This window comes from Falco biarmicus, chromosome 13, assembly GCF_023638135.1.
Source record: "Falco biarmicus isolate bFalBia1 chromosome 13, bFalBia1.pri, whole genome shotgun sequence".
NCBI classification, from domain to species: domain Eukaryota; kingdom Metazoa; phylum Chordata; class Aves; order Falconiformes; family Falconidae; genus Falco; species Falco biarmicus.
This window is the reverse complement of record NC_079300.1, coordinates 7508466-7535898: the sequence shown is the minus strand read 5'-3', so window position 1 is coordinate 7535898 and position 27433 is coordinate 7508466. Positions and strand designations below refer to the sequence as shown.

Below are 27433 nucleotides of genomic sequence, written 5' to 3'. Positions count from 1 at the left end.
ATAGCACAGTAAAAGAGATGGCATTATTTGGTCAGCCTCCAAATTATAAGCAGTTGCTTAGCTTACAGTCTCAATTAAAACAGGAGATGGGAGGGAAGAAAGTATTTTCTTCCACAATTAAAATGGATTAAAAACAAAAGCAGGAATAACCAGTCTCAAAAACGACAGTGAAACAGGTTTTCAGTGTTAATGGAAACGATGCACTAAAAACCAAAAAGAAGCAATGACTGAGTGCCAGCAGGCGGAACCAGCACAGACCGAGCTGAGCAGTGAGCAAAACCCAAGAAAGACTGACTTCATCATGGATGAGATTTTCATCCCACATTCCTCTAGCCCGTTTGAGTTTTATTTCCAAGCCTAGCTGTGGTAAACAGGTTTTCACCAGTTACAAGGAAGCTGTCGTGTAAGACTTCATACGGATGCAAACATCACCACTTTTGAGCTTAGTGGGAAGCAAAGCATATTTTCTCTCTTTTATTTCTGAGCACCAATTCCAGCTCACTACAACTTCTCAGAAAAATATAACTTTGTTGGAACAACTATTTTTATGGTGAAAAGAACTAGTTTTAATGAGTCTTCCATGAAGAAAGTTTCTTAGGTTTAAAAATGGTTGTGGTTTTTTTTTGTTGTTAGTTTGGATTTGTTGGGGGGTTTTTGTTGTTTTGTTGTTTGTTGGGGTTTTTCAAGAGACCAGAAAAGGCTCCAAACCACCCACTCTAACCTGCAACATACTGATGTGGACTGAACAGCACTAAGATTTAGGTCTTCCAGACCCAACAGGAGGTGTTTCTTCCTCCTGGCCACTTTGTTGGAGAATGGTTCCAAAGAGCAGCAATCTCAATATGACTAACAGGTAGCTCAAGGCTCCCCCTGGTCCCTTGCTAAGTGAGAAAATAACACATCAAGGGAATTTATTAGTATGCAGCAGAAAATAGGGTTCAAAACATCCACGGGGTTTTCATTATTTTTTGTTGTTTTACTAATAATGCATACATTACTTTTCAAAATACCTGAATTATGGATAATTGTTCTGTCTCTCTGAGACCTATCAGTCCTGACATGATTGACAAGTGTAACACAGTAGAGGGGATCTAAGACTACAATTCAATTTGTGACCCCATTTGATAGCTTTCTGACCATAAGGAAACAACTCAACATCTCTCTTTCTCCACTCTATAAGTCATGCTTTGGAAAGCTAAACAAGGACACTTTGACCACTTTCCCCAACAGAGGTGTTTTTCCCTCCACAGAAAACAGGTGCTTTGTCAAAATGTCGTTTCTGAAGTTTCTTTAAATATCTTTTTCTAATCAGTTCCTGTTCCTCAGTTTTCTTTCACTCAGCTTTAGCAACTAAACCTCAAAAAAATGTTAGCAATCAAAATCAGCAATGGCCTCCTGATTCACTTCTAGTGTTTTTAAACTTCCTACTTAATGAAAATATAGATGAGAGTGTAAAAAATAAATAACAACTCTAGCTGACTTCAGCAGCTGAAAGATGACTGCACAAAAGCCAAAGCTACAGACATGTTACTATGAAGCTGGTTTGCAGAAGATAGAAATAGTAAGTATTAGCTCCTCTTTTTTCCTTCTGATTTGGTCTTTTCAATATTAAACAAAATCAAATTATGCAAACAAGTATAAAGAGCTGATTCATGGAAGACAATACTTGATAGTATGGCCATGCAAATGATAGTAATGCAGAGCATATAAGATCCAGTAAAAAGGGTAACAATTTCACTGCCCTTCAATCCACTTCATTATTTACAAAAGCAGTGAAATTAAATGAGTGCTTTTTAAAGATGCTGTTTGTTTTGCTTAAAAATACCTGCAAAATTTATTTCTACCACCCCTGCTTGTGATGCATCTTGTCGTTATAATTGAAAGCAAAGGACAAACTGAATGACAAAAGTAAGCAGCTTAATAAAAGGAGTGCAAAAGAGTGAGGGAATGAAAAATGTTTTCCTAATATTTGTCAGAAAGAGAGCTAACACTATAAATGCCAGCTAATACTGAACTCCATCTTGCACAACTAAGAATTAAATCTCACTATTCTAAGATCACATTAGGAAGTACAGAGCCTAAAAGCCTGACACAGGGAATCAAAAGCTGATCGGCTTTAATAATTAAAAAACAAACAAACAAACAAACAAAACAAAACACCATTTTATCCTTATTCTACCCTTTTAGAGGAAGCATTTCTTCAAAAGACAAACATGGGTGACACTGTGTTTTGATTTCGGCAAGATGAACACTCATCTCTAGATACATTTAGCACAGCTGGCAAGAATTATGGTTTAAGTAGGTCCGGTTGCATTCCAGCCACATATGCAAGCTTTTATAACAAATACACTGTATAAAATACAGTGAATTAATACACAGATGGATTTTCAAGCCAATGAAGACTTGGACTCTGAAGTGTATTCTACCCCAGCAAATACAGAAGAGCCAGAAAGGATGTAATGTGTGAATTTTCAGTCACTAAACATTGTTCCAACGGAAGAGCTGTAAAATATATATATATATCTTTATGTAAAGGCATATATATGTATATCTTATAAAGAAGGAATACTATGTTAACAAACTAGCTCACTTTGTGAAACTGCCGCATACAGCATGACAGCCATTTCATGAAATGCCATGAGCTGCAATACATCCCTCCCATTGAGCACTACGAGCTGGCAAACTGTTCCCTCCCAAATCAAGCGAAGCAACACAACTCCGCTTTGTCATACCATCAGCCAGGCTACACAGTGAGCCTCTGCACAGCAAGTCAGACAAATGATACATACTAATGACAAACGAGGGGGCATACTGAAAAAAAGTTGTCACTAAAACAATATCCTACACTCATTTATTGCTTTTATAGCAAGTTTACTGACTGGCTGCCTCCTTGTGCCAGGTGCAGTCTTCTCACGCTATGATAAGCTGATTCAGTTCATTACTCCCAGTTTAGCCAGCACAAAGCTACCTGTTTTTTCCTACCACTTCTCAGTTTTCTGCTACTTAAAAAAAAAAAAAAATGTTTCTCAGCCCACAAAGGAGCACAGAACACAGGAGCAAGATGGCTCGTTTTGGTGCTGGCAAGCTACTGGGTGAGTCCAGCATCCTCTCTGGTCCAGATGCACCATGCAGTATGCACATAGACGTGCAGCCCAAGTTCAGCACACCCGTAATTTTCCATCTCCTCCTCTCCAGTGAGATGCTTTCACATCTGCTTACAAACCTCTGCAGATAAAGCATATTTCATTAGTTTTTTACGACTACTCTGCACAATCAGATGGGCAGGTGACGTTAACACTTGGACTGCACAAACCAACTCAGCCGCTGGCCTAGCACACCTTCTCTGACAGCAGGGCACATGCATCACACTTGAACTGTGCTTTAGATTGAGTAAATTCCTCCTTTTCCCCAAGTTTTCCAAAGTCTGCCCAATTATTTACTAAGTAACTTCGTATATAAAGCGTTTCTAGTATGGAATAACACTTTCCATTGTGGTTTGCATCTCTGAATTATCCGTGCAATACTCCTAAAAAACAGAATGAGCTACATTTTTCCAGTGATAGTAAAGGCAGCAAAATCTTATTCTCCCCAAGTGAGAAAAGACAAAAAAAAAAAAGAAAAAAAAAAAAAAGAAAAATTATTTTAGATTAGCATTGTTTTCCATTTCTCCCCAAATCTGCAATAAAGTTTTATTTTTCCCAGTTCCAGCGGTATACTCTTGGAAAACACAGCTGTTGGCTTTGTATTTACTAGTATGCAGTTATTGCATTGCTTAATATATTTTCACATAGATTTTTTTTTTTTTTTTTAATGCAGAAGCAACATAGGAAATGAAATCTAAAATACATTGCCCATGCCCCTTTTTCCCTGCTTCCATACAATGCATTTGTTTCATACACTTCAATCAATAAATTATCTCCGTATCTCAGACATGGTATTAAGCAAGGTAAATAAAACAGCACAGAGGCCCAAATGAAGGATGAGAAGTTAATTCTGTGTCCATAATTAAGAAAAGGAATCAGAATCTCTCTTTCAAACCATGCTCACAGTACGCAAAAAAAAAAAAAAAATATCCTTTAACTCTTCTCTACTCTGGGTTCAACTTTCCATGACTTTCTGTTTCAGTGCCATAAGAAAAACTTTTGTTTTTACAGAAATTAGTACAGTGTGAGGCAGTCAAAGAAAACTAAAGAAAACCCATGCAAAAACAAATCAAAAGTGTCAACACTGGCTGATTAAAGCATTATTTTAAAGAACAACTTGCATAGTTTCAGTTTTCTTAACCAATGCTTCAATGTAACCAATGTGTTAACAGATTAGCAGTACCAAATTTCAAAAGACACCAACATGTATTCTAATCCAATGCTGAAAAGATTAAATACATTCCACTTGCATTCACTACAAAAGCTGGCCAACAATTAAAGTTTAAAAGTATTTAATTTGGTTGTAAATAAAAGAACGTTCCTGTTAACATTACAGAAGCTGTCCAGACTTTTTTGAATAGCACTGCATTGTACAAACTGTTAACTGCTATAATTATTATTATTATTATTTTTAATCTTACTGATCCTTACTTATTTTCTCGGTTCAATTATAGTAATTTTTAAAGTGTTGTGTTGTCTTAGAATGTATTATAGGGAAGTAGATAGCCAACAATTTGGACATCATGGACATGAACACAGATTCATAAATGTGGAATCTCTTCCCTCACTGATACAGTAGATTAAAGCACTTCAAACACTTGGATCCAAAGTTTCTGTAATACTAGTGCTGTATGCAGTTCCTTCAATCATGGCGGTTATGTCTAAGTTAATAAGTTATATCAGCAGACAATTAAACATGCAGATGACATGAAAGAGCAATTTTACCTACAGACCAAAGCTGCCCTTAGGAATGCAAGTTACCGTGAAATACAGTCCAGACAAGTTTACCCAAATTTTCCCATGAATCATCAAAAGCTACAAAAACATTTATCAATACCCCATAGCAAACTTAGGGCTTGTAATGTAAGTACAAACCATTAAAAAGACAAATAGTAAGTCAAAAGCTAAAGCATACAACATGAAAAATGAAGGAGAAAGACCATTTTGTTAATGACAATTGCCTCAAGCCTTTGGATGTACAAATTGAAACATTTCAAACCTTTCACCTGGTTTTCCGAGTACCTCCACATCTGGCTGCTATCTTGCCTCTGTGTGTTTGCATGGGAAGAGAGAGAGAAAGAGAACAGACCGTGCAGGAAAAAGTTACATGAAAATACTGATTTTTATCTCGTTTATTCAAAGTCTGATAATTACAAAGTGTCCAGTAAATGTAATGGATTTCTTTGCAGCTTCCATCAAAACATTTCCAAACAAACACCCTATATTTTGACAGCTGGTCAGGTTTCACAGTGTGCTAAACACTCAAAAAAGTTTTAGTCTTAACAGCCATTCACAAGAAAAAAATGGAAGCAAGTGTTTTGCAAATGACAATTGCTTTTACTAGCAGGAGAGATTTTTGTGGGTTTGTGTGGTTTTGTGGGCTCTTTTCCTTTTATGAATTCCCAACGTAGTACAATTGCAGATCTATACACAGTAACCTCATTTTTGCCTGGTGGAATAAACAGGCACGAAACGGCTAGGTAATTCTCCTGTCCAACAATTCAAAACAAGAACCTAACCTGTTTCCTACAGCTTTTACCTTATCATTAAGCACCAAAAGTGTTCTTGAGAGCCAAAAGGGCTAAGGACGTTACTTCCTCTGGTACTATCAGAACTACACAGCCTACCGGATTGTGCAACCAGGGTCTTCAAGCCAACTGCAACTTTTTTCTTAATAATTATCTCCACAGAAAAGAAAAAAAGTTACTACTTCAATATTCACTTAATGATAACCACCTTCACGTAGTAATGTCCATCTACTTTTCCAGAAAGGCCTTCTAGAGAACGCAAAACTAACACAGGCCACCCTTCGTCTGCCTAAGGGAGCACCACCTATGTACAATTACACTGCAGCAGAGAGATCCACAGCTCATACTGACGCTCGTTTTCAAAATTCATTTGAACTGTTGTAACAACAACTTGTACAAGGTCAAGTCTGTTACACTCCTCAGTGTACACACTTTGTTGGCAGCCTGATATTATTTCAGTGTAAGAAGGGAAGCAAAGTAGATGCGTCACTTAATAACTGTGTTTCAGCCACAGAAGAAGGCAATCTTCTCAAGATTGCAATTATAACATAAATGCCAGCTCATCATCTTTCAGCATCGAGCATATTGATGGTAACTTTCAGAGGGCTCTCAGACTAAGAAAACAGAACTTCACCTGGAATTAGATCTAAGAGCTTGCAATTTTAGGCAAATCTCTTACTAAACATGGCTCTCTTCTTGAAAATATAATAACTGCATGGGACAGAATTCACAACACACTCTGTTCCTTTAACTAAAAAACTTAATTTGCTTCCATTCTTGTTCTGTTTCTTTTTAAAAGAATGAAATACATACACACAAAACCTGAAATATAAAAATCTAACAGAGCTATGATACATACTGAGAATAAATTATGCAAAAATGCAAAAGTCAGTCTTCATGAGCTCAAGAGATAAGCCAATTGTCAACTTTATGTACTGACAAGGGACCTCAGCCCATCCTCCCTGTGTTGCCTGGCAACCGTTCCTGTATCCTTAGCTGTATTCATTAGCCATTAACCACCATCAGGCTCCCTTTCTTTTCCCCCCTCACACAGGCTCCCACTCTCATAGATGTATGAAGGGGAGGGGGAAGTTAAACAAGACTACTTTCTTTCTGATCAGAAGTAACTATCTGAGTTTTAACAGCTAATAGATATTAGCCAATTCACACAATTCATAGAACTGCTTTGTACTGAAAGATACACTACATGATTATAAGGTGCAGTTCTTTTATTAAGAGGGCTCTGTTGTAAGTCGACATTAATAGAAATCCTCTAAAATGCCTATTATTAGACAGCGATGATCTCATGCTGACAACACTAAAGTGCCCTTTGAATTTGTAAAAAATAAAATAACAGATGACAGCTTTTTAACTCCAGAAGAATGGCATTCAACATGAGGAAATGCTATTCTAAACCTTGTCGAGATAAATACAACTCAATTGATCTCAGAAGCAGAAATCTTTTAAAGTGTTATCTTCAGGTTTTCCATGGAGACAAAGCAAGGCTTGAACCACACCATGTGCCTATCCACTGTCCTTAATATCAACATAAATATGCATGACCTCCAATGCAGCAGTTTCCCTGCCTCCCCATCCTGAAGCCACAGGTTAACTTCCACTTGCAGGCACCAGCAGCTAAGTTACACAGCCATAAAGGGAGCTAGACCATGAAAACGAAGATGAAAACTCTTCCCCTTCCCAGCCCCAGGTTAGCTTCAGCCAAAGCAGCCTCATCCAGCCCTTCACATTGCAGCTCAAGCACCCATGGTGGCGCAAGGGAAGTGGTAGGGCTATGGCTGAGGACAGAGGGGAAGATACGGCTCTTTCAGCAAAAGTTAATACTTGTATCATGTTAATGCTACCATCAAATCACCCTATAATGCATTCTTGGTATTTCTTGTTATCTTGTTCGTTTCCATGACACTGAAGTTTAACAGAACTCCTCAAGTAAAGAAATATATTAAAATACTAGAAAGCTTATTGCAAAGCACTAAAAAACATTGAGCATTACAAACCCCACAATTCTGTAATAGGGAAACAAAAGATTCCCAGGTGAGGCTGTGCAGAGGTCTCTCTGGAGCATACAACTAAGAAGCTGCATTGTCTCTCTCTATCTTGTTTTCATTTTTGAGACCGCTATGTGAACATGTTTTCAGGTCTGTTAACGATGACTGGAGAAGGAGCTGATTAGAGATTATAGGACATGCACCATGAAGAACACTGTAAAACATCCTTGCAAATAGAAGGCTGAAAGAGCTTAATGCTTAATCTGATATTTAAGTGGAAGTTCAGGTACGATTAACTAGCAGTCTAAATAACTAAGCCTGTATCAGAAAAATGATAGCATAAGGTTGCACAGGTAGGCGGAAATAAAAGTGCTATTTTCAGTGCTTCAAAATGATTCAGACAAATTCAAGAAACAAACAGGGCAAATGTTTTCCAACAGTGTAATCTATTGGGCAATTTTCCAAGAATCACAGGAGCTTTTTCATCACCAGAGTCTTCAGGATTAGAGGCTTTTGCTTTAAGTACAGCTGCTGAACACCGAAGTAATTAGTCCAAGGAAGGCCTATTTGCCTCCAGACAGGACAACCACATCAGTCGCTCCAGCTCTGAATTATTGCATGGTCTGTACACAGCAGCTGAAAGAGGAGAAAAACCACACCACAATACTTTCACATGTGACATGAAGAACTGATAAGAGAAGGAACAGTGCCATCACTCAGGATGACTAATCTCCCACAATTCCTTAATAAGGCTCCTGGGTATTCTGTTACACACTTTATGAACGCAGACATCAAAATGAATGAAACTTCACAAAGCACATGTAAGGCACAGAAACAACCCTGGTGTGAAAAAGACCTGGATGACAGAGAGAATTTTATGGCATAGGAGGAAACATCTGGACTGCTACTGTTTGCTCCTTAGAACACAGAAACATTTTTACAGACTCACGTTTCACAAAACTTTCTTCTGGTTGTGTTCCCACAGGTAAAAATTGAAGATTCACTTCTAATTTCTAGATGAAACTTCTGTAATTTGCACCTGAAGTATATAGCGCAAGAAGAAGGATTTTATGTTGCTGATTTTATACTATAATCACTTCAGAATAACAAGCATACTCATACCAATTTGCTAATTAGACAAATGCAATATTGATCGATATCTACACTGCCAGATTTCTTAAATATTTCTCTCCTATGCCAGAGTCTAATGGAAACTTTACAACTATTTAAACCATGGCACCATCATGATACAGCTGAAGGAACAGCTGAATTTGTGTGGTGGCACCAAACAGGGTAAAAAGATCAAGAATCTGAAACTGGTTTTGCTGTCACCACATGGCCCAGAGGCACTGGGAGAGACCTCGTCTTCAAGGACAGTAGTCTCCCCACAAGCCCAGCCACCCATGTAACTGCTTACTGTGCTCACAGGACATATTTGAAGCATAGAGTGGAAGCGACTATACTGGCCAGAGTGAGCAAGCTCTCTGAGCTACTGGCAAATGCAGTGTTGCTTTTTTATTTATTTTGACTGTCTAAGCTATATGAACATATTTTGGCAAGTTCTAGAGTCAAGTAATTTCATCATTGCAAGCCCTTCTGTTTTGATCCATAGCCTATTAAGGCTTCAGTTCATTAACATGTTATCTATACCATGACAGTAATTCAGACAAGTTCAATATTTGCAAAGAATAAGACATTCCGGCCACCTCTGAGTCCTTGGGTATTTACCAAGTATCTCAAATATTAAATGTTAATACACACTTACCTGGGGTCTTGCTATAGGAACATCTGCATTTAAATACTATTCAAATCAGAAAATTATTATCAGCAAATTCTTTAAGTAACTCCATAGTCCTTTAAAGAAAACTTCCAATCATCATAAATTCCTTATAGAAAAATCATAATCCCCACTCTAAAGGGGATATAACCAAGGTCATGATACAGTGTCATTATGTAGAATAAAAGTGTAAAATGAAACAAAACTCTTATCCAGCTACGAGTTGCTGTCCTAACCCGTGGGCAGCTGGGCAAGTTCACTGAAGGTCCAGCACTTCTTTTGTAAGTATCGCTGACATTTACTTTGATCTTCTTTTACAAGCAAGACTATAGAATCTGATCTGGTTCTAGAAGTACATGATGCTTAAGGGCAAAACCCGGGCCTTTCAACCAAACACACAACTGAATATACCTTGACAGTGAATTTTTCAAATTTATTATGCTGCCTGGAACTTGGTTTTGTGGCAAGTGCCAACAGCACAACCCCTAATACTGGGGATATGAAGTAGCATATGGTTTCTATTACATCTAACAGCACTGGCTAAATTTGGAGAAAGTTTCACTTCAAAATAACACTTTGAGTACAGCAGTCTCACTGACCCCTTCATCCACAGACACAGCAGGGCAAACAGACCCAAAAAGTTTCCAAAAACACTGGAAATTGCCCATTTTGATTTATTTCAACAAATGGACAAGACATACTAAACAGTCAAACTATGTACGGCCACGAGAAAGGACTGTTTAGCAGAGATTAAAAATAGATATTCTTGAAAGTAATTAACTGTTCATAAAATAATTAGTTTCTGCTATGATTTCTCAAACAAAATAAGCTGCAACATCTTACCACGGAACACAGGAAGTTAAACAATTCTGGAGGAGAAAGATTAGAAATATGCAGTGTTGGAGGATACATTTCCCATACACATGAGAAATCAAAGCATATACATGTATAATGAAAGCTGTAGAGTACTGAAAATTAGTCTCTGGTTTGGCTCTTACTTTCCTACAGATATTTAATTACCCCTCTGTCATTTTCACTGCCTTGCTCTCTATACCAGGAGTATGGTACTATGAAAGTAAAATGAAGAGAAAACAAAAATGTGAATTCCCATTCTAGCAATTCTGTTTGCAACTGAGCTCATGAAATACAGACACTGGAGTTGAAACCTGACTTTCAATTATTTATACCTTGCTGCCTTCGTAATTTCACATTTTCCATTCAATTGTAGTGATCTCTCCTTCATACGCATATTCAATTTTTACACAAAAAAAAACATTTGCCAAGGCAGTATGTAAGTCACATAAGCATTCATGCCACTGACTGTCATTTTGTTTAATTACTGAAGCCTACCCAAATTATTGGCTCACGCTTACACTTTATTTTGACTAAATATTTTTTGACTAAATTTTTTACTAAAAATAAATTAATTTTTCAACTTACCTCCTTAAAATACTTTCTTTGTTCTCAGCACATAATATCCTCACATATCTCTCTAACAGAACAACTATGATGAAAAGAAAAGTTAGAGCAGGTGTTTGACACAATTTTTTTTATTATTATATTTACCTTAAAGCCAAGACGGTATCAGTTTTGTAGAATATTTTTCACGAAGGCATGTTTTCAATCTGGCCTCTACGTTAATTCTCTGCAAAAGAAGAACGCATTACATTTTCTAATACCATTCACTGAAACAGAAAAGTAGCCAATTCCAATGATGAAACTTGTAAATATAAATATAAGATGAATTTTCCTGACACTGCAGCAAAGTAGAATGCATTTTTAAACATGCTAGTACTTATGAAGTATTTTTCTCATTTAAAAAAAAAAAACAAAAACATGACTGCCTGAAGTGTCAAAACCAATGCCCTTGACTCCAGCGAGGTCTGGTTCACGAAGTAGCAGATTCATGTTCAGGGAACCTGTGGTGGTTCTTCTGCTCTACAACAAAACACTGGACAATAAACAGTTGTTTTGTTTAGCCATCAGCAAAGTAGAAGTGTTCTTATAAAAAAAAAAAACACAAACCAAAACAACCAACAAAACCTGATATCCTGATTACGTCAATTTTTCACCTATTTCCCACTAGCAATCTCATTATCATCCACATAAATCTCCCTCTTTCTTTTAATGAAATGCCAAAGGTGTCAATGTGCTCCTTCCCCAAGCAAAACAAGGTAGCTCAGTACATATTTAAACAGTCTCTGCATATCTTGCTGCAGTTCAGTACTGATCAAAGCTTATTATAAAGATTGTACAGATAACTCCACTAATAACCCTCTGATGCTGCACTACATAAATTATAAAACAAAGGGGAAAAAAGGATCAATAGTAACCAAGTTGTACTGTTGCAATGTTCTGTAAACACAACCATACTGGAGCAACAAGGACATTATCGTGAGGGAAAAAAAAAGAAAAAAAAAACCCAACAACAAAACGACCAACACACTGCAGCTTCTTTTCCAAGGTGTCCCACCGCACAACGCAGAATCCACCGAGCCCCTCCGGTACTCCATTTTGTAGGACTACAGCTACTGCTAAATCCCAATAAACAAAGAACGGACTGAACTAGCAGGAGTGCAGTTTCCATCTCACAGACTCTAGGCTTTCATATAAATTTTACTGATCCAACATAATGGCTGTAGCAGCCGTGTTGAAACAGGCTTCACCTTGCGCAGATTAGGTGGAAAACAGTGGTTGGGAGATGGACAGGCTTTGGGGTTTGGGGAGGGGTGGGGGTGTGTGTGAACTGGCTTCAACATCTTTTCCTAGTATGCATTCAAAGGTCTGACCAAAGTTGTCCTTTAAATAACAGGGAGAATAAAAGCTGTAAAAGATAATTTTAAAAGACATGTTTGAATTTGTCATCTAGAGATAAATTATCTTAAAAAAAACAACAAAACACAACTGATAGCACTTTTAACTATTCATACTACAGTTGTTACTGTAATTGCCCTCACTGTAAGCCCACAGAGCCACAGCTCATAAAAATGGAAGAATAATAACTTTATCATTGTAGATTTGAGCTCTGTCATAGATGCATAAAATAATTGGGGTTGGGAGAAGCCTAAGTCGTCACACAGTCCAATCCCCCATTTAAAGCACAAATAACATCAACATTAGGTCAGGGTTCTACAGTCAAGTAAAACCATGAGGAAAATACCAATCCATATTTTGCCCTTCACAGGCCTGGTCCCCTTTTCACAAGGACAGTTGACAATGAACTGCAGCAAAGCAGCAACAATTTAAAATGAAGTAAGAATGGAGTTACTGAGTTCCAAAAAGCACATTTCCTTGACAAACATAAATACAATATTGTACTACTTTTCTGCAAAACAACACCTTTAAACTATACAAGCCCATGTAAGCGCACATTACAGTTATTGTCTTACTGGGCAAGTTAAAAGTGGGGAGGGAGGGGGAATGAAATCAGTCCTTTCCCTGGACCAGAAAAAAAAGACTTATTTGCTCACAGGTCTCAGATAAAAGCTTCACGTTAAAACATTTTATCTGTCTTACAGTTTTACTGCTCAAAAGATGAACTAAGAGATTAAATCCAACTTTCTATTAAGCTCTAGAGATAGCCACATGCCACGCAACTCATAAGACTTTAAGGTTTGGACATCAGTAGTAGATACTGAATATATGAGGGAAGCATTTCAAAAAGACATTAACACTAATCGGGCTTACATATGTGTATCAAGGGGAAAATAGCCACTAAGTTAAGGTACTACTCAGCCATGATCCAGAGTTACAGAAAGAAGGAGACTGTACAATTGCAGAGAATTCTGAGAGCTTCTCCTAAATTTGCCCACTTCAAAGAATCTTTGATTTCTTCTAAGCATCTACTGAGAAGAAAAGGGTGGTGGAAGTTAAATCACAAACTAACCAAACTCGAAGATTTTTGTGTTTTACCAGTTTGAAGAACAAGTGAAGGGGCAAATTTTGCAGACACTGAATGATTTTATTTTTTTACAATTGAAAACCAGAAGGGGAAAAGAACACCGTGAACCTTTTCCACAAAAAAGTCAACAGGTCATCATTTTGCCCAGTATTCTGCACTTAGACACTCACTGCATTGTTTTGAAATGCACAGAACATTTTTCTGTCACTAATAACTGCAGGATCTCTCACTCCTGCATTTTCTAGATGGGCAGTTAAAAAGGGGACAATACGATTTGCCCACTTACACAGCAACAGTGAGATTCAGGATTGGGAACTACAAAAAAGATCATGTGTCAGTTTTCTCCTTTATTGTATAGAGACACTTATTTCATTACTGACGACCTTCCTGTGCAGGAATGACTGTGTTCGTAATATACTTCAAGATTTGTGCCTGTGTCGCCTGTATCTTTAACTTTCAAGCAACTAGCACAAGTACAGATAATGACTCTGAAGTAATTTAAGTAGGCAAGCATTAGCCCAAAGGAAAAAACTCCTGTTCACAGCTCCTGAAGAAATTATTCTCTCCTCAGCAAAGTTTATATTTGAGAAGATAAGTATTTTTGCTGGGAAAGAATATTGCAAATTAGAACAGAAACCCCATCTGACTTAAAACCGTAATTCCAGTGTTTCAGATGAGGCTCAGAATTCAGTGAGAAGGCAGGGAGAGGAGGGAGGAATACAACAGCTAACGGATTAGATGTTGTCACTTATGATCCATCATCACACTTTCTCAGATTATGAAAATGAAATTTTCCCAGTAGTACATTTTATGCTTGACAGATTACAGATCGGTTCACACATTCAGAATTGGAGCACTCAGATTTTTAGAAAAGTTCAGGTCTTCCGAGACCAGCATTTATTATATGGTTTGACGCGAGTCAAGAGAAACATTCAACAAGACAATGCCAGAGACACTTTCAAGCAATAAAATGGGTGAAGTCACAAACTCCTTAATGATCACTTCAGCAAGCCTGAATTTAACACTTTTTCCTTGACTATACAGCTAGCTCAGAAAGGTCATCAGACTATTATATTCACTGTTATGTAGAGCAGCACTATACACATGCAAAGTTCCTATAGCAACACTTTCTTAATTCACTCTTTAAGCAAAACACCAATTAGCTTTTTATTATAGCCAATTAAAAAAATCTGCACACTAATTGACAACCTCTCTACTCAGAATTTAAGCTTATGCAAAAGAAAATTGCAGTGAAATTTTCTGTGGTAATAACTTACTTCCTATTCTTCCTCCTTAACAGAACAGTAAATTATTCCCGATAGGGGCTGAACATTTATTTTCAATCTAAAACATTTAGACACACAGAAGTAACCTATCCTGATATGCCTTAAATCTTCGTAGAGCCTGAAGATTACAGGTTGCAGAAAGGCAAACAGAAATGTAACCAACTGACTTATTTCTGTATCTCAGGAAATTGGGCATAGGCCTGTGCACCTGGAGATCATGCAGGAGGCAGCCAGCAAAATATTTCTCTCAGAGTATTTAAGCACGTTGAGCCAAGGGAGAAAGATGGCAAAAAACAGTACTAAAAAGTCAAGTGCAGTAGGACAACAGAGACATTTTCATTTGCTTTTTAATACTTATCGATGGTTTTCTCAGATGTCTTCTACACAGCTGCTGATGACAGCTTCTTTGTACACCACTTCTAGTAGCAAATATCAAGATATATTAGTCAGAAAACAGTCAGTGAGCACAATGTGGAAAGAAATACATCGTGATGCAGAGTATCAGAAGCAATGAACAACACAAGCTAAACCATCCTTCCTGATAAGATGTTCTGCAGGAAACTGAATTAAAAAATGTCATTCCCCTTACAGTTCTTCTGTGTGAGATGTCGGGATTCACCTTACTAATAAATAAATAAATATACACAGAACAAAGTAGCAGATGGCTCTTCTGACAAGCTTGGCATGACCCAATCAAGAATTAATGGTACTTGAGGTATCACTGAGTCCACTGGTTCTTAAGGACAACCTACAGAAACTACTCCTAGTCTCACCATCTTATACTTCGTTACTCACACCGTCTTATACTGCAGTATTAGTACTAGAAACTTAAGGCATGTGACAGGTTATCTGGGGACACAACAGCAGTAACCAAAAGAGTTTCCCTTGAAAGGCTGAAGAAAAGAAAGAGGGCTTATAGAGCGGTCTTTCAATCCTACTGCTCTAAAGGAGAGAGCAAGGTGAATACCTTGGAAGAGACCGTGGAAGAGACCCCCATGTATAACCTTGGAGATACAGAAGTTGCTGCAGCTTAAGAAGGCCATCTGCTGCAAAGTCAGCAGGGTCTGGGTTATGTCAGTGGGCTAGGCAGTAAGCCAGGACACCAGAGGTAAGGGACTAGGGCTAAACAACACTGCTACAGGCTTTTATTCTTGGGGTTTTTAGCGGTAAGCTCCCAAACACAGCTCCCTGAATCACCAGAAAATGGTAACACATTTAAGCTCAAAGCCTTCCAAGTGAAAGTCCCCGCTACCAGATGCACAGCTCTACTCCTCCAGAGAGGCTGTGTTAGTCCAAGACACAGTGTTACACACAGTAAGTACTAACTGAAACTAGTATCCCCATTTGTAGTCCAAAGACTTTGAAGATTTCTCCTCTAGTAAAACCCCTGCTACCAGCACCTCAGCAAAATACAGTGACAGTTCACACCCCTCAGCAGTGCACATCTTTTTTCTCTGCCCTTCAAGGGTGGAGAGCAGCCCATGTCCCGGCACAAGACCTGTCTGTCCCAGTAACACAGCTGTGACTGCTGGAGAGTATCACAGCAAACAAATCAGCCTTTTTCTCCTTTTTCATTATTTAAAGCTTTCTGCATCGGCATTTCAAGTCATTTCGGCTCATGGGTCTACCCTGGCAGTTAAGTATTACACAGAGTGTATGAGGAGAAAGTTCAGGGCAAAGCTGGAAGGCAGCCGCTAGTAACAGAGCTACTTAGTGGCAGCAGCTGGGACCACCATCAGCTGCTCTCCAGTAGCCTACATTCACAGCATCAGAAAGGCTCTAACCGGTGACAGTCATTTTTAAAATACATCATCACTAGGTACCTCTTTCTTACTTTGTTCTCTGACATGCTTTTTGCCCAGTCAGACTGCCCTGAACAGTCGGGTCCACATGGTCAGGCAGGTGGTGTGTCACGTGAAAACCCTTCTGGGACTAAAACAAGAGATGATGTTTCCGGCAGGCTCACCCCTGCCAAGAAAACACTTCAACGGCCTAAAATTGAACCCAAGCCAGCTGTGCAGCCATCCCAGTCTTTGTGAAAGCAGACAGTTCACAAATCACCACAACCAGGTAGGTATACACTTCTGCTCTGTATTTCCTGCTACCAATGATGAGTGTTCAAAGTATCTTCCTTAGAAGAACAATTTGCACGTTCTGTTGCAGGTAACAAATACAGAGCTACATTCCGCTTTAAGACTCAACGAGCAACATTTTCTTCTTTGACTGACTTTTACTGTTTTGCAGGAGGGCTTACTGCAATTAAACTGTCTTTGTCTAAGTAGAAAAGCTCAAAATATTCTGTTATTTCCAAGTAGTAATGGGATGGCTTTGTTGCATATCTAAATTACTCACCCACTGTTATAACCTACCATAGAACTAAATCAGATTAGAACAATAGTCTAAGCATCACTGCAAGAATGGATTTTCAACAGCTTTGAAACATCCCTTTTGACTCCTTTCATTTACTTCTCTGATTTTGAAACACGCAGAACACAAGTGTGATTGCAGTAAATTTTGATAACTACCATGGATTTCTCCCACTCTCTCAAAATGAAGAAAAGTATTTCATAAAAACCTTCCACCTAAGTGTATCTTTCCAATTTCTACACAATCCTGTGTAGGCAGTAATGTGCACCCGTACCACTGGATGATGAAAAGTAGAATTTAAAGAAAACCATAATTTTCCCACAACACTGCTGAACCTCTGAAAAGAGTTGGCGTTCTCAACCCAAAGTTTGAACACATAACCTGAAAGCAAAATGACTGTACAAAAGATACTTTTCTTTCTTCATGTCTTAGTGAAGAAAGAAAAAGTACCAACTTGATGAACTACTATGCTCCAATAATCTGGTTACCACCTCCAAAACTAAGAAAATTCAGGTTTTATTAATATATGTTTGAAGTAATTACAATGTTATCCAAATAATATTCTCTGAGATAACAACTCCACGGTTTGCCTTTATATATTCAGAGAAAAATAACTAATTATCTACCACTTTCATTACAGAATAAAGAGGGCTGCTTTGAACTCAAAGAGAAGGCCAAAGAAACTGAGTTTAGTTGAAGTCCCCTAATAACAGCAGCAGAATGCTGTATCTTTTTTTGGGGTGGAAGAAGCCATTATCCACCTTTCCCTGCTCCTAATGGGATTCCCTGGGGGCTCTTTCTTGCCAGTTTCAAAAGGTCAGTCGCTGTCTCCAAGTGCTGCTTGTCAATTTTAAAGCCACAGTCTAGTCTTTGATACTGAGATAAAAGAAATATTTCCTGGTTTAGACCACCACAAAGCGAGAGTAAGGCCCATCACAGTATTTCAAAGCAACAAATGCATATCACAAGATGACCAAGATAGGGTAATACTCTGAAGGAGAACAAAATGACTTGTAATCATATACTCAGTGATACGTTTCACTTCCAGCCTGGTCCAAAATGCACTGAAGCTTGCAGAACTTATGTCAATTTTTCCAGGTTTTGGAATATGTCCTTTATGCCCTCTGAAATTGTATCAGGAAAGCAGTATCGGTTTATCAGATTTAGTGGGAGCACACACACCATATTTTATCTTTAAACTTTTCTCCTTTAAGGTGAGGGAATGTTCATACAATCAGCATATTCAGAACAAGAAATAAAGCAAATGAGAGGAAAGACAGACTTCTTGATGATAGAACAAAGGCAGCAGATTAATCTTCAGAATGATTTGTATTTCCTCCCTTGGCAAAAACAACAAAAAAACCCAACCAGAAAGATAATATATGTTTTTACTTGTATTCTCATCAGGATTCATTCCAGTTGTGAAAAGAAGGTATGTCTCTCTCTACAAATAGATTAAATCATAAAAGATAGCAAAAAGTCAATTTCCAGACTTTACAACTATCTTCAAATAATAATTTGTTGTACTTTGCAACTGCTAAGTTATAAACCTCACCAAAACAGGGTTTATTTTAGCATGACTACAGATAATCGTCTGTCAGCATTTTTATCAAACTCCTCATACCAGCAGAGTTCATAAATTGGCAGTAAATAGATATATATAAATTCCACTGGAAACATACCATACTGGGGGCCCAGGTCGTTTTTAAGTAAAGAGGAAAAACTAGACCATACCTCTCCATCTTGCCCCAGCACACAGCCAGCCAAGTTTTAAAAATGAAAATAATCCTTGGCTCATCAGCAAAGGTTGAGCTGCCATTTTACATGTGCTCACCACTACAAAATATTCAGTCTTGATCCTCCATCCAGCTCTGTCCCCCACCAGGAGACACAGAGCTCAGGGGGCTTCAGCAGCAGCTCTATGGGCAAAGGCAACTTGGAGCACTCAGGAAGTTTAAAATCTCCTGTGTCCAGGGAACCACAGAAGGCTTGTGAGCCCAGGAAAGGTGATTCAGCCCCAGTGCTGACAAAGAGCACGGAGACAGTTCTCAATACATTTTTATATAGCAAAATGTTTTGTGGTGTAGAGATGAGCAAAGTGGTAATCGATGAGCTCGTTCAGGCATGTTACATATACTACAGTAACTCAGAGCTGCGCACTAATGAAAGCAGACTGCACTCGAGCTAGCTTATCCTGAGTTATGTTAGGTATTTCTGCCCAGCCCCAAATTTGCTATCTCACCTAATCTTTCACAAAACACCGCATTTAAGTCGTGCCAGGTTTTCACAAAGGGGGTGAGCAGGGAGAAGAGCCTCTTCTTCCCTGCTTGCATCACAACTGACAAAGCACCTCTCCACAGAGACAGCCCCGTCAAGGGGTCACCCTCCTCTTCCTCACTACTCCAGGATCAAGACCACTCAATACCCCTGATTCAACACGAGAAGATGTGTGATTCCCACCTCATTCTGCCTGCAGTTTCGTGGTTAGTCCATGCCCTAGATGTGGGACCTACCTCTCAAATTTACCCTCCCCCCTGCCTAGACAGGTGTTCTGGGCTTCTCAGCTTCAGTCCATTGGTATCTTCTGGTTTTCATCTTCCTTGGACAACCCCCGCACAGGGGATTCACCACCTGGTAAACTGCAGCACTACTGGCCTACCACCTGTCCAAGATTAGAGGAAAAATAGGAGCTGATTCATTCTGAACAGTTCAGCCACACTGAGCTTTGCTGACTTCTTATTGGTCAGCATATTTATTATGCTAGATATAAATAAAACATTAAACATTTTACTCAAAATACCCAAAATAGCCTGCAATTCTCCTACTTCCTGAGCAAATTTAAATGAGTTTTCGCCCCAATAGCTTTTTCTTTTTTTTTTTTTTTTTATTATTCAAGAAAAAACACAAGGAAAAGCCATGAATAACTACACCTTCACTAGAACAAGGGGAAAAAAAGCAGCTAGGAGATGATACAGACAGCCAAACTTATATTAGTGCTATAAGCCAAATTTTTTGCTATTGTTGCTGTATCATTATTTTGGTAGTCCAATTAACTTCTGATGTTATCAATGCAAAATCAGGTAACTAAGAACCAGTTTGCACAATGAGTGCTTACACAAAACACTGACAGTAGCACAATTACGCAAATTTCTGTTAGCCTACACTATCAATTACTCTTGGCAAAGGATAAAAATACTTATTTTACAGCAGTGATTATGAAATCCTGTAGTCCAGGAGACAAGTATTGCACATGGTGTCAAACAGCAATAACTAATTCTAAAATCTCGTTTGCTTGGTTTCTAATTAAATCCACTTCAATACCACAATGTATGCTTGCAGTTAGCTGCTGCCAGACTTAACGATGTCACCAGCAAGTACCAATAAAGATCATATTGATTTGAGAGCATACATTTCTAAAAGTCAATGTTCCAATAGGTAGAACAGGGGTGACATCAGAATTGCAAAGTCCTGATTAGTTCAGCATCCAAAACAAAAATCCCATCTTAAACCATCTATCTAAAAGACTTACAAATGAGAGCAAACAGGGCAGAACACACAACCTGGCTAATAACAGAAAACCAACATGCTTGTCCATGCTGAAAGGAAAAAAACCCACAACTTAAAAAAAAAAAAAATATTCAGACCTGTACCAATTTTATTTTGAAATTAGATTTTAACAACATGCAAATCTATCTTGCCGCGCTGTAGAGCCATGGAACAATGACTTCTAATTGTTCCAAACACAGACCCTGATTCTCTGTCACGTAAGTCAGGAGTAGTCCCAGTGGAAATAAAAGCTACTGTACTGTTGGTGGAGGGGAGGTCAAACACAATCACTGCAATTTAAGACTCTCGCTGATAGTACATCTATGAAAAGATCAGGAAAGTTCTGATTGCTTATTATGCATTATTAAGAAACAGATCAATACAGAAATCTCCAGGGGCCACTAACAAGCACCACACGTGTGATTTAACCTTCTACAGACACAGTGAGCAAGCAATGAAAGCTGTTTCCTGCAATCCCATGGTCACAGTCTCTGCTGCACAGAACAGCATGAGCCGTGATTGAAGATCTTCCCCCCAGTGGGACCTGCGTGGCACCTCTCCTCTTCTACTCACCTTCTTTCTCCCTCCCTGCTGGATTTTTTTTGTTTTGTTTGTCTACTAAAGGTCAAGCCTTGGTTTTTTTCTAATGGGAGGACAAACTGCCTCTTTTTTGCCCAGCTCCCTGTTTTCAGCAGATTTCTACAACAGCAGTCACATTCACAACTCCAGCAGGAATGGCTCTGCTGCTTACACATCTGCACATAGTTTTCCCACCTCATGGGGATACACTGTAAATTCGTTGATTTTAATGCACCACCTTTCAAGCCAGAGTGCGTCTCTGCCTCACCTCACGGCTCTCAGAAGCTAGCTAGTGCATGGGAACAGAGCCGCACACGAGTGCATGGAGGTTGGCCCCAAAAAGAGTGTTTCAGCTACAATGCCGAATGAACACTTGACAACAGCTAAGCAGCTGTGACTCCTGCTCCCTGCGCCAGGCACAGCTAACTCACATTAACTTGTGCTCCTCCAGCTATACCCACTGCCATTAAATTTCATTTTAAGCTCCTAGGGACAGAGGTTAGGTTGGGAGATGGGGTTGTTTGCATGCAGCAACCAAATGCAAGAGGTGCCAGGCTCCAGCTGGAGCCTCTAAACATCACTTTAAATACCAAGAGTAACCTGTTATTTCTACATGTTTTTCAGCTGCGGGATTGAACTTAAGGATTAAAGAACAGAAACAGTTCTTTTTTGAAAGATATAAAGTAAAATATTAGGAACACCAAATACTCAATATTTTTCTTTGCAAGACAGTAATACCGCTTAAATTATCCTCTCCACCAAATACTACTCTTTTTCTTGAAAACACGTAAAGTTCATTTCTGAACAGTAGCATATGTCACATAAATGTATGTACCAGCACCATCACGTGAGCCTCACACCACTTTGCTAGCAGAGCTGGTCAGATTTGTGTGCTTTACAGTAAGTATAGTTAATAACTTACAATAATCATGTTTAGCATCAAGCCAGAATGAACTGCTGCCAAACTGATAAATGTGACTATGAAAATTGATGGCTTTGAAATTTGTTTCAAGGTTCATATACAGAAAACCTCGCCAACAGACATACAAAAATCAGAACACTTTCAACAACAAGAGTATTCTGCATATGACTGAATTAATTAATTATTTGAAAATCACCCACTTCAAAGAAAATTTGCCTCCAGCTTTGGTGACTGGCTATTTATTTTCAACACAGAAATAACTTTATTCATTGTGGAAAAGGAAGATACCTGATGCTTTGCATCTTTTGAAGGGTAAAAGTAAGTATGGAGAGAAAAGATAAAACATCAGTTATTTAGCATAGGTCTTCAGGCCCTGAAACATTTTCAATTGCAACACACCGATACAACTCCCATATGATTCTCCTCCTGCCCAAAGTTAAGTGATCCTTGCTATTAATTCATACATTAACCTACTACAGAACGAAGTTTCTGTTAGGAGTTCCTCCTCCATCCTCTCAGAGTTATTCTTCTAGATCAGAAGTATGTACATTATAACAAGTTAGGCTCATAGTTGTACCACAAAGATAGTAAAAATGCCAAAGCAATAAAGGTTCTGAGCACTGGACAGTAGAAGAACTGGCAACAAGACAGAAAACAGTGGAAAAAATTAACAGTCATTTTCAAATAGCTTACATGGCTAGCAGTCATACTAGATAGTACTATCTAAATGTTGGATTGCCAAACTTATCACTGCATGGCATCTGGTTCCAAACACCTATAACTGCCAGATTTTTATCCTGTAGGTTAAAATTCTGAGTTTCTCAGTCCAAGAGCAGATGTTTCTACAGCTTTCTGAAATATGATTTCATTAATTCACTGATAACAAACACGAAAACTTACCACAGCATGCCTACTTTTAGGGAAATGGGGTTCATAGTGCAGCAAAAGCAGATTGGAACCAGAAGGGCTGGGGAAAAGAGGCAGAGAAAACATGGAAAGGCCAAAGAAGAAAGCAGAAATGGACACAGAATGGCAGGACTCATGGTCAACAAGGTTCTCAAAAAATCTTACTGCAGAGCCTAACATACCTCAAACCATAAATTTCTCTTGCTCAACTGAAAGCGTATGTGAACCACACTAACAATCTGTGCATCCCTCATCCTTGTCTAATATTGACATGACAAACTACTAGTGGTCTTGCTCTTTCAAAGATAACACGAAGGGTCTATTTATAGATCCACAGCTTCAAGGCACAATGATAGATGCTGGTTAACTCCGTGTGCACTACTATGATTCAGCATCGTGTGACTGGTTAGAATTATTCAGCCTGCCTAGTAAATTGAACAATAACAAAAATGCATTAATATTGCAAAACCGAACACTGAACAGCTACAAATTTCAAATAAGGACATTTTTATTTTAATCCACGCATCAATCAGTGTCCTAAACTGATGACATTGGGCGTAAAATGCAAGCTGCTGTTGCCTTGTTCTGCATTTATTTTTTTCAGTACTCTTTGGAGAGAAAGAAGAGACAGGAAAACACTTGAATGAAAGCTTGAAGAAAGCATATTGAACCAGAATAGAAAAGCATACCATCTTATGTTGAACACACAGACACTACAGAAAGTGAATCAATATCAAACATGGACGAAGTGTTTCTGACTTGCTGGTAATTGAAACTTGGGATGAAAACATTTCTTTGTTTTGAAACTCTTGTGAATTTTGAAGAATTGGATGTGGAAGAGGAGTGTGGGGAAGACATGGGGAAGAAAGAGAACTGTGAAGAACAGTAGGAAACAAAAACTACTTTAAAGTGGAAATCTACAGGAGAGAAGATGCCTACCAAGTACAGCAACCAGTCCCATGGAAAAAATCTTCAACTGAAAACACTTGTGTACAGGTAAAACAGACTCTACACAGGAATGTTATGTGAGTAAGATGTGGTAAAACAGCATCACTAGCATACGGTTGTGTGAACACAGAAAACCACAGCACCTTAAAACTCTAAATTCATACGTGACACTTTCATAGAAAGTTAGCACTGTAAACAGTGCAGTTTATTGTCTGCTTTCTATAGTTTCAAACTGCTGATACTGTTTAAACAGCTTCTGTCCCTTAAAATATTACTCAATTTATCCATGAAATATTCATATTAAGCTCCTAGCACAGGTTTCTGCTCAGGGTCCTATTAAGCTCTCATGAGGAGCTGAGTCAACATGTCACATGCTCAACCTTTTAAACTCACTGTTCCTTTCATGTTACACAAAAATGGAAGAAAACTGGAAGACATAATTGCACATTTACACTCTCATTAATGAAAACGCAACTGCAATTAAAGAATAACAAAAGCAGTAACACATATGCATCAAAAAGTATTTTAATTTTTTAAATGGCATTTTAAAATTACATTCATCTCCTCAACTAAATTCAGCTCCAACAAATGGAAGGTATTACTCCAGCATGCTTGTATCCCAACCATCTCCTGCTCTCCTACACATTATCCAACTTCTGTGCCAAAAAAGATCATTCTACTAGAGCCCACAACTGGTGAATATCTGATTGTTTTGACATTAAATGTTCATGCACAGCAGCACACATCAAATCACCTCTGCAACCGTGGGAATGTGATCTTTGAGTTGCCAGGCTGCCAAAACTTCCACAGAAGTCAATGGCAGTTGTGCTTACACGAGGTGTGCTGAGTGTCTGTGGGTTTAAGTTGACTCCAGAATTTCATGGTCTTCAATAAACATTCTCTGAAATTCTTCTTTAGGACCTTATTTCCCATGAAGGGACATATATACAAGGACTTGCATGACTGAGATCACTTGAACAAATCCTCATGTTTTTACTGACATTTGGCTACCCTCCCCCCTAGGCAGAACAGCAACGAAATTTATATGTAAATTATTCAGTAGGTAAAGAAGCTGAGTAGAAATCCCAGCTGCAATAGGAGACATTTTTAGAGGATTACAGGTATCTTAGCTATTTATTAAATTATACTTCCTGGATGTTAGGCTAATCACGAATATTAAAATAGTCTCACTGATTTTTTTCAGAGGAGGCAACAGCAATGTATTTGGTTTTACACTTCTTGGATTTATATGTATACTTGTGATAGTGCTGTTGCAATACTGAGCACATAAATACACCTTCGCAGCTCAGGCCACCCAGGAGTACCTACATCAGAACAAAGCCTGGGTTGTTCTGCCTTACCCCCCCCCAGCCACCTTGGTTATTTTACAAGCCTAGAGTGACTAAGCTTCCGAGACTGTCTCAATTAATAGGCATCTTAACTATCATAACAAGCACAAACCATGAAGTTACTAAAATTTCATAAAAGATGCTACAGAACGAGAACTCCTCCTCCTTTACTACCTGATGTTTAAAGGCTATACAAGTATCTAGCAGTAAATGATTAATTCATTTTTAGTTAGCACCTTATTCCACAGCAAGCTAAATGTTACCAGAAAAGTCATGTGCTGCTCAAGTGCTGCATATCACTCACTATACCAAACAGAATTCCAAAATACATACAGTGGCACATACCACAGCCAGAGCTCTGCCACATTGTATCCCCTGCAAAAATACATGGCATGATGGAAGAACAATAGATGAGAAAAAAAAGCATAGTTTTAATTAAAATTTGTCAAAATTTAGGACTGGTGGAGAATTCAACAAAATGGCTTACCACAAGGGTGGTATATATATATATATATATATATACTGCTCAACAGTTAGGTAATTCCAGCAAAGGACTTAATTTTCTTTTCTTTTCTTTTTTTAATTAAAAGATGCAGCTGACCTGCGTATCATCATTGAAACAGAGGACTTTATTAATGTGAAAAGCCCAATTAGCATCAGTCATTCCTAGATGTATAGGCTAACATATCCCCCATCAGCTCAGTAAAAACCCAAGGGAGCCTCTGCTCTACAGAACTGCAAAATTAATAAACAATTTCATTTAATTTGAAAAAGACTACATGGAAATCCAGTTTACCTCAGAGTAACAGTGGGTTGCATGCTTTTCTCCAGGGCATGTGTGGAAAAGTAAGTATAAAAAAGCTAATTCATGGAAAAATACCCTGAAAAGACTTGCATTCACAAATGGAGGAAAGACGGTGCCATTTCTATCAAATTTGAAAATCACATCCTCAAAAATCTCTTATAACATGCACTGAATCATCTTTCCGTTACATCTTTTAAAGTAATTTTCTAAGCTGAATTAAAATGGTACCCAAATAGTATTTAAAAAAAAAAAATAATTATTACTTTTAAGACGTTATGATGAAGTGCCATAGCTTCCTCTACTCATCAGTATTTTATTCTGGTTGTATCCACCCCCACCAAATGGTCCGTCCAGTGTGGAAAAAAAACCTACAAACTGGGAAGATATATCAGCATTTTGCTCGGGGAGTCTCTCATCACTGGAAAGAAAATGCCTTTCCAATTAAAACGCTATCTCTATTGCTGTGCTTCAATTACAGTTCTATTACTATATAACACAATAGTTAAAGCATCTGCTCCATGTTTGTTTAACCAGATACATTTCTGATGCATCCTTGTTACATAAATCAAAATCTACACAGTATTTTTCCTTCAACAGGAGAAAAAAGAAAGCAAAAAAAGCCCACAAAAAAAAAAAACCAAAAAAACAACACAAAACACAAAACAAAACAATCCACAACATAGGGAATAGGTCATTGTATGGCAGGAAAGCCCCCAAATGTTCTATCAATAGGCAAGAATAAACAGAACAGGCAGCACGTTTTGGGTGCACTCTGCATCTTTTATTTGAGACTTACGGTCAAGTAAGTGATAACATTTTTCTCTACAGGTTAGACCGAATTCCTGCAGCCTTTAAAACTGTATTAAGAACTAACACTTTACTAATACTGCCCAATAGCAAAGTAACATTTTAAAATTTGGCCCTAAACAAAATTATCTTTAGATACTCCTAAAACCTAATACTTGAGTTAATGCTGATAAATCAGGATCAGGACAAGCAGTCGGAACACTGCGGCCAGAATCAACTGGAGAAATGAGGCTCTACTCCACAGAGAAATGTAAGATTTTGAAAAGTGGATTAAAATGAGGTCTCTACTCCTACTTTTAAAAAACAAAAACCCCACACAGGGCATAGAGCACTTACCCCAAAACAACCTATGAGACACATACATGAAGCAGGGAGGGAGATGGGACTGCAACTCCTTGCTTTGCAACAGCCAACCTAGATCTACCAATTGCAACAACATTTCTGAAGTGTAAACCTCATTCCAGGTCTCTCCCATAGCATTTACGTCGATGTTTTCTCAAAGGCTCAGGGTCTCATTAAAACATAAGAAGCCAGCCACCTCCAAACCCAGAAAACAGTATCAC

General features: G+C 38.3%; 1 protein-coding gene across 5 annotated transcripts in view; it reads right to left on the bottom strand.

Moving 5' to 3' along the window:
* NAALADL2 (N-acetylated alpha-linked acidic dipeptidase like 2) overlaps window positions 1-27433 on the bottom strand; it is a 507046-nt gene that overhangs the window by 393215 nt on the left and 86398 nt on the right. For all 5 annotated transcript variants that reach the window (XM_056358613.1, XM_056358610.1, XM_056358614.1 and 2 more), the window contains one exon: window positions 11021-11099. The gene's annotated coding sequence lies outside the window, so the exon portion shown is untranslated. The remainder of the gene's footprint in view (window positions 1-11020; window positions 11100-27433) is intronic.